This window comes from Pyrus communis, chromosome 9 (assembly GCF_963583255.1).
Source record: "Pyrus communis chromosome 9, drPyrComm1.1, whole genome shotgun sequence".
Lineage (NCBI taxonomy): Eukaryota > Viridiplantae > Streptophyta > Magnoliopsida > Rosales > Rosaceae > Pyrus > Pyrus communis.
In genome coordinates this window covers 20,211,886-20,222,971 of record NC_084811.1, presented here as the reverse complement: position 1 = coordinate 20,222,971, position 11,086 = coordinate 20,211,886, and positions in this window count along the sequence as shown.

The window sequence follows — 11,086 nt, the reverse complement described above, 5'->3', positions numbered from 1 at the left end:
TGGAATTGAGATTGGTTTAGTATGTGAATTGGAGGTAAATATATGTGCAAAAAGTCTAAAATACCCTTAAATTTAACAATCCTTTAGCGGAATCAGGTAAAATAAGACTTAAAAAAGTTGAAAATGTCATTTTTAATAGCAAATGAGACAAAACTTGTTTCAAACGATAAATAAAGACTAAATAACAGTTTCAAGACGCATTTCAATTGATGCTTGTTTATAAAATTCAAACCTAAATCAATAGATAATATATATAACTCAACATCTTAACATATGTAGTTATTAGCGTCATGTTTGACCACTTGGGTACAACCCACCGCCAAAAGTAGTAAACACATCTCCCAGTCCCAGCGAAGAAGATAAAGCAATAAATTAATCAAAGTATCCAAATGCATAATTAACTATAAAAAACCATGAACATAAAAGATGACGTTGTAGGCAGTAGTTGTAGGATGATAATCTCGAAGACAAAATATTAGGTCTTTCAAATTCTAAGCTTCATTGTCACTAGGGCTGTGGGCCTCATTGGTTTTCATTGTGACGTAAATATATATAATTATGATGGTATTTCTATATATCATTGGTTACTATAAGTATTTAAAATTTATTTGATACTGTCGATATTTTCATGTAAATATTCAAATAAATCATAGAAAGATGAGGAAATGGGGTGTGAAGTCTAACTTCACCTCATATCAGATAAACTTTTAGTTTATGCTAAAATCGACAGATATCGTCGATATTTTTGACACATTTGTTAAATATAGGATAATCTCTTATATTTCATTCAAAACAATGTTTGACAATTCCTGAAGTTTCATTTTAAATTTTCATCATTTCATTTGTCAGTATTACGCAAATTTTCATATTGATATTTCCTTCGATACCGATATTTTAAACACTAACTATGATATATCACAATGCAATATATTGTATTACAAAAGTCATTTTACACAATCTCATACAAACTTTTCGTATTTCTTTATCAAAAAAATATTAGAGAGAACACATGTAAAAATCATATTTGTGTCAACCTCTAATATGAGAACAATTTATTTAACATTGATAACCACTACACATCATTTCACAGTAAAACAAAGAAATTTGAACCAAAATGTATACACATTTTTATTTTATTAATACCGATGGGCATAAATGGATGCATGTATGGACCAAGGTGGTCCCAAGACCATCTAGAAGTTCAAAGAAACGCATGTGAGGACTTCTGAGGACCACCCAACGGTATGGGCAGGTGATGAAGGAGAGAAGACCACCATCATTATGCAAATGTTGTACAACATAAGCTCTAAACCAAGAAGAAAGACCATCTGTTCTTGGAGCTTGGTTGTGCCACTTAGCATTTAATAAATAAAGAGATTGTGTATTACTCAACCAATACTTTTTATACCATATGTTTGACACTGTTATTTCTTTAAAAATTCACTATATATTCATACGACCTCTAAAAAATATTTGTAAAGTACTAGGAATCCGTAATCGCTTGACCTTTCATCTCATACCATCAAATTCACTAGAATACTAATGCAAAAATATAATATCTTTGTATGTTATATGATAAATAATAAACTCAAATCCTCAATGTAAATATAGTTTTTAGAATGTTAGTACCATAAAAATGTGGTTGTTATTGACCATAAGCTGTTGAGATTTTTATGGTACTAATATAAGAGGTTGAGGTTTTTATAAACCATAAGATGTGATTGTTATTGATGATTAAATTATTACGTACGTATTATTTAATGAGCTTATTTATTATTATTAACACATCATAATTTACAAATTTAACCTAAAAAAAGTCAACCTAGCATTACTCTTTCCAGTGTTCCGACTTCCCTGGTATGAACATGGCAACGTGGCTTTGCCGGATCACATAACATTCCCACTCAAGAATCAAGATTCTCTCAATGTAGACTACATCGGGTCAATGTACACGTGTAAGGGACCTTCAAGAAGGAAGCTTCCTTGTAGGGCCCAGTTTCCCACCCAGCCCAAGTGTGCGGGTCCCTGTTTAGTAGGCCCAATTGTGACAGAAAGATGATGTGGGTGCGTGTTTGCAAATTCAATTCATCTATTCTATGATCAAGAGTGATTTTGTGTTTTTCTAACCCCTTTGTTTCATTTGCTCAAAAAAAAAAAAAAAAAAAGAACCAACACCTTTGTTTCTATAGATATTTAATTTATTTTCTCATATTTTATTTCTTTGTACATGTTAAATAATTTACTGAACTTCTAACACCATCTCCAACTCTTGGTTAAAACATGAAAATTTTAACCTAAAAAAATAGGTTTTAACCAAAAAAAAATTTTCTGCTCCAACCCTTACGGGTTAAATTTTAGCCCGAAATTATTAAATAATGAATTTAGGATAATTTTTTTCTTAAGGTAATTTTTTTTAAAAGAAAATTTATGTAGACTATCTTAATTAAATTTTATGAACACTATAACACTATGAAAGAATATAAAACATATGAAAGAATGTTTTTTTAATTATTCTAGCGGTTGGATTTGCATTTGGACCATTAGGTCTTTTTTTTTTCTACCCTTGGATTTGATCATATTAGATATTGGTCATTGGATTTAATGAATTTATAAATATAAAACTAAAAAAAACACACATACTGGCCCACTAACCCAAACAGGAATTTTGGCCTAAATTTGTCCCAAAAATGAATTTTGGGTTAGAACTCAAATTTGGTCCAACAGGGTTGGAGCAAGTTTGGGTAGGTTTAGAACCTAAAATTTGAGTTTTACTCCAAGAGTTGGAGTAGGTCTAAGAATACTTTTTTTTATTTATTACTTTTTATAAATTATTTTTCTCTTAACACTCATTTTTCATTTTTGTTGGACACTCATTTTCCTAGTATTTGAGTAGAGTTTCAAGGAAACTTGGGTCGAATTTTAGAAAAGTACGACAAAGTGAAGTTTAAATAAGCACGATAAAGCCATATCATATGCATCTGAACGTATAAAGGTGTCTATGAGAGATTTTCAGGGTTTTCGGAATATAATACAAAGGCGATACATAAAGTATTATAATAAGTGGATGACATTGAAAAATGTATTATCTTTCCAGTTGTATTATGACATATAATGTACCTACTTATGTTTCGAGTACATAAAAAATCTTACTGTGTTTATGACTTGCAAATTACAGTTGGCTCCAAAGTATGAATCATGGAGCGTCTACATATTAATTGTAGTATTGATATTAATTAGTTGATGACCCATGCAATGTTATTGTTTAATTCTCTTTCAAATTCATATTATTAATTATTATTTTGAGGTAATTGTTATTCTCAACAATATGTATTGGGAACTGTTATTGGTCACTTTAAAAATTTAATTGTGTACTCCTCGTAAGAATATTTTTTTTTCTTCTAAATATCGAAAGTTTGGAGTGCACAATTAGATTTTTAGAGTACCTATACAATTTTCTATGTATTATTCCTTTATTAGGATTAACATTTTTTTTTTTTTTTAGGATTTGGCTATCGTAAATCCATGTATTTAGTACAGTCACCTATTTATTGTCAATTATGGTTGTTGAATGAGTGATTATATTAAGTACATTGATTATTGTATGATCACTCTCATTACAACATACATCACAGTTAAATGAGTGACTCTACTAAGTACATGAATTCCATAACCAATGTTCATTTTTCAGTCTTTCATAATTATAGGGTAAGATTTCGACACATTATTTTAAGAGAAATGCTTAGGGACTCTCTCTAAAGTGGGTCTCTCCATGGACTATTTGTCATATCATGCTTTGGGCATAATGTTGTGTAATGTTGGTATGAAAATTGACATTAAAATGTAAAGTGACAGAGCGTCAATGAACAATCTCACTTTAAGAAAGTCCGCTTAACATTTCTTTTATTTTAAATTTTTTGCCTTATCTACAGCGCTTTTTTTTCCTCCCTTCCCTCATAAATAAAACATTAAAAGAATATGAAGTTTGATTGTACCCAATTTCCAGAGAAATTCTTTTTCTTTTGTTAAGTACACCGATATTTTTACATTAAGAGAAGAGAGAGTTCGGCTAAGCCACACAATAAGTAGTTTAATTTAGTGTCAAATTCGTCATCCATTAGATTTGAACCTAAGACCTCTTACTTTCAAGTAGAAAAGAATATCATCCGATCGCAGTACTGAGTGACTCTTGAGAAATTCTTTATAAGTGAGATTTTAACCAACAATGAAGTGCGGTGATGGGGACGTAAACATCAAATCCACGGTTGAAAGTCCCCCATTGCTATAACTTTTTTTATAACTAATGGTCGTACCTACCAAGCAAAAGACTAGCAGAACCTGCCATTCAACCAGATGATCAAAAAAGTGAATAGGATGTGATTTACACTTTCAAATAATTAATGATTAACATTGTAATACCTACAAAACAAAAAATTAGCAAAACCTGCCATTCAACCAGTTGATAAAAGAAGGTGAGTAGCATGTGATTTACACTTTCATGTTTAGGTGTTATTTGATAATTATTTTATTTTTAATTTTCAGCTTTCAACTTTTTATAATTTTTGTATTTGTTAATTGTTTTTCAGTTTTCAAAAATATATAAACTGAAAGGTACTTGCGAGTTTTTCAAATCTTGATTTTCAGTTTTCATTTTCTAAAAGCTTAAAACACTATTAAACAAGTTTTCATTACTTAAAAAATGAAAACTAAAACAATATAATTGTTACAAAAACAAGTCCAGAGAAATAACAATCAGTTGAACTTAAACACATAAAATCATTAAATAGGTCTCTTTTAACGCTTAAAACTAGGAGTTCAACAAAAAACTAGTATCGTCAATCTTTGATGGGTGTAGAAGTGCAACTGATACGAACATGAACAAATTTAAGTGGTTCCACTAAAGAAGTATGCTATAAATCTTGTTGTGTTACCAGGATGCTTTTCATAAAGTAATTAAAATTCTCTCTTGGATTTGACCTCTACTTTGGAGTATTCGTTCCTTTTATATAGTCTTTGGGCCTTTAAGTTTTGGACCGTCCTAATTGGTCGATGAGTTGTATGAGTGGAACTTGTCGCAGGTTAACTCTCTCTTTTACTTTGGCTGACACGTGTGGAAAAAGTAACTTTTAAACAGACATACTTGCTTGGTTTTCCACGTCGAAAACCTATCGAGCACAACACTCGTCCTTGAGTGATTGGAACGTAACCAGACCGAGCACTAGGTTTGACAGAGGTCCCACCTTAGGCTTTCCTTGCATGTTGATAATCGGTGATTGGATTTTTATTAAGGAATTTTAATGAAAAATTATATTTTTATATTAAAAAATTAATTCTGGTACTATTCATTTTATCCTTTATTTTGTCCTTATCGTTAAAATTCAAAATTTTCAAGCCCTTTTTATTAGTTTATTTATTTATTATTATTTGTAAAAGTATGGATAAAAATATTTGTAAGAATGCTTATACAAGATCGTTCTTTATAGAAATTATTTACAATAATTTATGTTGAAACTAAATCTTAATTAATTTTTTAAAATAAAATTTAGAAAAGGTAGATATTGAAATTTAAAATAATAAAAACGAATTTTAATAAAAACAATTAAAGAAATTGGTAAGAAAATAATTTTAAGGAAACCAAATTGAAAACACACAGTTTTGACAAAACAATGGTAGAATGACACTAAAGTTCCCGTCACCTTAACAATCATATGTAATTTTATCAATTACTTATGAATTACAGATGTAACTTTGAATGTTAGGTTTTCTTTATGCATATTATCCTCGTGATATTCAATCAATATTAAACATGTAATCCGTCTGTGATAATTAGATCAAATATGAACATGCAAGACTCATTAAGTTTTTTAAAAACCTTTTAGAGCAGTTCCACCGGAGGTGGACTTGCCCAGCACCCTGTCCAAAACCTCCAGCCCGCAAAACAGCCTGGCACCCAGCCCAAGCCAGGCAACAGACCAGCCCATTTCGGACAGACCCAGAAGCCGGCCTATTTGGCTAGCGCGTGCACAACACTCGCGACTGGAGTAGGAGACAAAGTTGCAGGCGGCGGGGCCCGCTTCTCAGGCCACTTGCGTTTACTCGGATGAGGGCTACGTGGCCCTCCTCAGAGTCATTGGATTTCCAACAGTAAAAAAAATTTAAATTTGACTTTTAAAATGGACCGTCCGATCACAGATCAACGGTCCACGTTTTTTTCACCAAAAAAAAAAAACAAAAAAAAAGGCCCAATGGTCATAATTTTGACCGTTGGCCACGTGGCAGCTGGTTGGCTGTTGGATTTGATTATTTTTCAAATCCAACGGTCTAGATTAATTACAACATTAAAATTTATTAAAAATTAATTAAAAATTGTGAATTTTTTTTTAAAAAATACAGAAAAATTTTAAAAAATTATTTTTTTTATTTTTTTTTATAAATACCTAACCCTCATCTTCCACCTTACACCACATTTCAATATTTTCTACACTTTCTACATTTGAATATTTTGTACACTTTGAGAGAAAAAAATGACTTCGTGGAAGCTCATTGAAGATGTTACGTTGTGTGAATGTTGGGTTCACACTACTCATGACCCGATTACGGGTAATGAGATGGATAAGCGAGAAATGTGGAGTAAAATTACGAAATCGTTTTGCGATGTACATGTTAACAATATATAATGAATGGTTAGATAGTGTGCCATGTGTCAATGGATTAGTAGGTTTGTTATAAGGAGGTTAAGGCAGTTATAACAAGTCTTAGTGAACAAGCTTGTAGAGTTAGTATATAACAAATGTAGTGAGTGTAATTGAGTAATATTGAAAAAACATTACAATAATACATTTCTCTTTCTCTCTACATTTCTTCCTTATTTCTCTAACACCTTAATAATCTTTCTGCATCAATACATCTTTGCAATATAATATGTTGCTTTACATGGTATCATTCGCCGGTTGAGCAATTCTTGCTTGCACGGTTATCTCGATCTTGGTTTTCTTCATTCCGCTGCTCTAGATCTTCTTCTTCTTCTTCTCTGGTATTGTGTTGTGTGTTTTTCTCTGATTTCGGGCCTCTACAAGTTTCCCTATCTCGCGATTGTTCCTCTTTACAATTGTGCCCGCCAAGTGTTCGATATATTTCCTGTGTGAATTTCTTCCTTCACAAGCTGCAATGGTGACTGCCACTCAACTACAAATTGTGCAATCGCCAATCACCTCTCTTATTTCTACTGTTCCTACGTCGGTTATTGTCAAACTTGATGAGTCTAACTATCTCACCTGGCACTTTCAGATGCAATCGCTCCTTGAAGGCCATGGAATTATGGGGTTCTTGGATGGTTCTCTTCCCTGTCCTGCACGGTTTTTATCTTCGGGGTCTGGGGAGTCTAATGTTGATTCTGGGGATTCTTCATCCAGAACTGATACAGATGAATACAAGGTATGGAAAATGCATGATCGCGCCTTGATGCAGCTCATCACTGTCACACTTTCCCCATCGGCGGTATCTTGTGTCATTGGCAGCACAAGTGCTCGAGAATTGTGGATTCGACTCAAGGAACAATTTTCCATTGTTTCTCGTGCCACCATATTCCAAATGAAGTCTGAGTTACAGAATATCAAGAAAGGCCCTGATTCCATATCCCAGTACTTGCAGCGCATTAAGGAAGCTCGCGATTATTTGACTGATGCAGGAGTGCATTTCGAAGATGATGATATTGTCATCTTAACTCTCAATGGCTTGTCAGGGGAATATAATACTATCAGATCCATCATTCGAGGTCGAGACAGTGTAATCTCTCTCAAAGACTTGAGATCTCAGTTGCTTGCTGAAGAAGCAATGGTTGAGAATATTGCTGTTACACCATTCCTTTCTGCAATGATGGCCAAGAATTCTAAATCTGGTTCCAAGAACTCGTCTTTTTCATCCAACAGGTATACTGGTAGTTCTCATCAAGGGAGTCCTGCAAATTTGAGTCAAGGGTATTTGAGCACTCAGTCTTCGGGGTTTTCTGGTACAAATCCTCCACATATCTACTTCAAGAACAATTACAACAAGCATAAGGGCAGAGGTAAATTCAACTATAATCCTAATTCTCGATCTGGGAACTTTAGAAATGTCTACACTACTTCTACTTCTGGTATTCTTGGTGTGTCTCCCTCACAGTCAGCCTGTCAAATATGTGGAAAACTTGGTCATCTTGCTGATACATGTCGATTCCGGAACACTGAGGCTGTTATAGCTGAAGGATGCCAGATTTGTGGCAAAAAGAACCACACTGCCCAATTTTTCCATTTTCGTAATGCAAATGTGTCTGGCACCACCCCTCAAATGTCTGCAATGCATGTCAACTCCTCATTATCCACTCCAACATCAAATGCTTCTTCTCAGCAGTTTTGGCTTACAGATTCAGGAGCAACAAATCATCTCACTGCAGACTTGCAGAATCTCTCATTGGCTACGTTTTTCCCATCCACAGAGACCATTCAAACTGCCAATGGTGCAGGTTTATCAATTTCACATACTGGTTCATCTGTCATTCATACACCTACTCAAAAGTTGAAGCTTAATTCAGTGTTATATGTTCCGAGAATTACTCAGAATCTGTTATCTGTGCACAGAATCTGTCTTGATAACAATTGTTCACTAATTTTTGATGCTTTTTATTTCTGGATTCAGGACAAAGCCACAGGGAGGATTCTGTACAAGGGGAAGTGTAGTAATGGGTTATATCCAATACCAATATCCAGACCAGCTGTGCTTCAGCAACAAGGGTTTAAAGCTGCATTTCTTGGCCAGCAAGTGCATTCCAGTTTCTGGCATAGCAGACTAGGTCACCCCTCCAATTCTATTGTCTCCACTATACTTAGAAAATCAAATATTCCAGTTTCTTCTGATCTATTACCTTCTTTGTGTCACTCTTGCTTACAAGGCAAATTCAGCAAGTTACCTTTTTCCCCGTCTGTGTCAAAATCTGTAATTCCCTTTGAAATACTGCATAGTGATGTATGGGGCCCTGCTCCCTGTATTTCTATTGATGGATACAAATACTATGTGACATTCATTGATGAATGCACTAGATATTGTTGGCTGTTTCCCTTGCATAATAAAAGTGAAGTATGTTCTGTGTTTATTCGATTATATCAATTCATCTTTAATCACTTTGCAGTCAGTATTAAAACCTTACAAAGTGATGGGGGTGGGGAGTATACAAGTACTGTGTTTCAATCTTTTTTGATAGCCAAGGGAATCACTCACCACATCTCATGTCCTTATACTCCAGAGCAAAATGGCCTGGCAGAAAGAAAGCATCGACATATTGTTGAAACCTCAATCACATTGTTACAGACTACATCTCTACCTGCATTCTTCTGGTCTTTTGCTTGTCAAACTGCAGTCTACCTTATAAACAGGATGCCTTCCTCAACTATAAATAACCAATCCCCATTTGAGGTTCTCTTTCAATCTGTTCCAGATGTTCAACACCTAAAGATTTTTGGTTGTGCATGTTTTCCACTCTTAAAACCTTATACTAGGAACAAACTGCAACCTAAAACCAACTTATGCATTTTTCTGGGATATGCATCTAAGTACAAGGGCTATATTTGCTTTGATGTTACCTCCAAGCGATCTTATATCTCTAGACATGTGCTATTTGATGAATGTGATTTCCCATATTCCTCTCTTGGCTCTAAGTCATATCTCAATTCCCAGAGGTCTAGTTCTCCAATTCCAGTGAGTTCAGTGTCTATTACTAATAACAATACTATTGTTGGAGCACCATCACCCACTTCTGTGTATAGTCCTCATGCTACCCCTAACTCTGCCACTGCCAGATTTCTCTAGTCTCCATATCTACTGGATCCAACTCAGTCCCCATCACCAGAAGACACAAGCTACCCCATTACTGACACTTCACCTCAGTGTACTTCCTCTGCTATCCCTGTGGCTCCTGAGTGTTCCCCAGAATCTTTACAAGTCATTCTTCCTATTCCTCCATTAAACTTACATCCTATGCAAACAAGACCAAAGAGTGGCATTATCAAGAAGAAAGCATTTCTTGCCCTGGTTTCTGAGCCTACAGAAGTGGATTTATCCCAGATTGAACCAGTGTCTTACAAATTTGCTCTGAAATCTCCTGTATGGGTTAAGGCTATGGAGGAGGAAATTGAAGCCTTACATTCCCAGCACACTTGGTCTTTGGTACCCTTACCATCAAATCGAAATCTTGTGGGGTGTAAGTGGGTTTTCAAGATCAAGAGGCATGCCAATGGAACTATCTCAAGATACAAGGCTAGGCTTGTAGCCAAGGGGTTCAATCAAGAGGCAGGGATAGATTATGGTGAAACATTCAGCCCTGTAGTTAAGCCTACTACAGTGAGGCTTGTTCTTACTTTAGCTGCACAGTTTGGTTGGGATTTAAGACAGCTTGATGTCAAAAACGCTTTTCTGCATGGAATCCTGCACGAAGAGGTATACATGGCCCAACCTCCTGGGTTTGTGGATTCTATCTATTCCTCCTCAGTATGCAAACTTCACAAGTCTCTATATGGTCTCAAACAAGCCCCAAGGGCATGGAATGAGAGGTTTACTAATTTTCTGCCTTCTCTGGGGTTTCAAACAACTTATGCAGATACTTCTTTGTTTGTCAAACACACTGAATCTGGGGTTGTCATCCTCCTTCTTTATGTAGATGATATAATCATCACAGGGAGTGCAACAACTTTCATTCCAGCAGTCATTGCTGCATTGGCAACAGAGTTTGATATAAAGGATCTGGGATCACTCCACTACTTTCTTGGCATTCAAATTACAAAAACTGCAGAAGGGTTATTTCTTTCCCAGCACAAGTATGTTAATGATCTATTGACAAGGACAGAGATGCATCTGTTAAAGCCCTGTGCCACTCCTTGCTTGCCTCATCATCAGCTCCTCAAGGATGATGGAACACCATTTGTTAATCCTGCATTATACAGAAGTATCGTGGGTGCTTTACAATATCTCACTTTCACACGCCCTGACATTGCATTTTCTGTGCATCAAGTCTGTCAGTTCATGCATTGCCCTATGGAGTCCCATTACTTGGCTGTCAAAC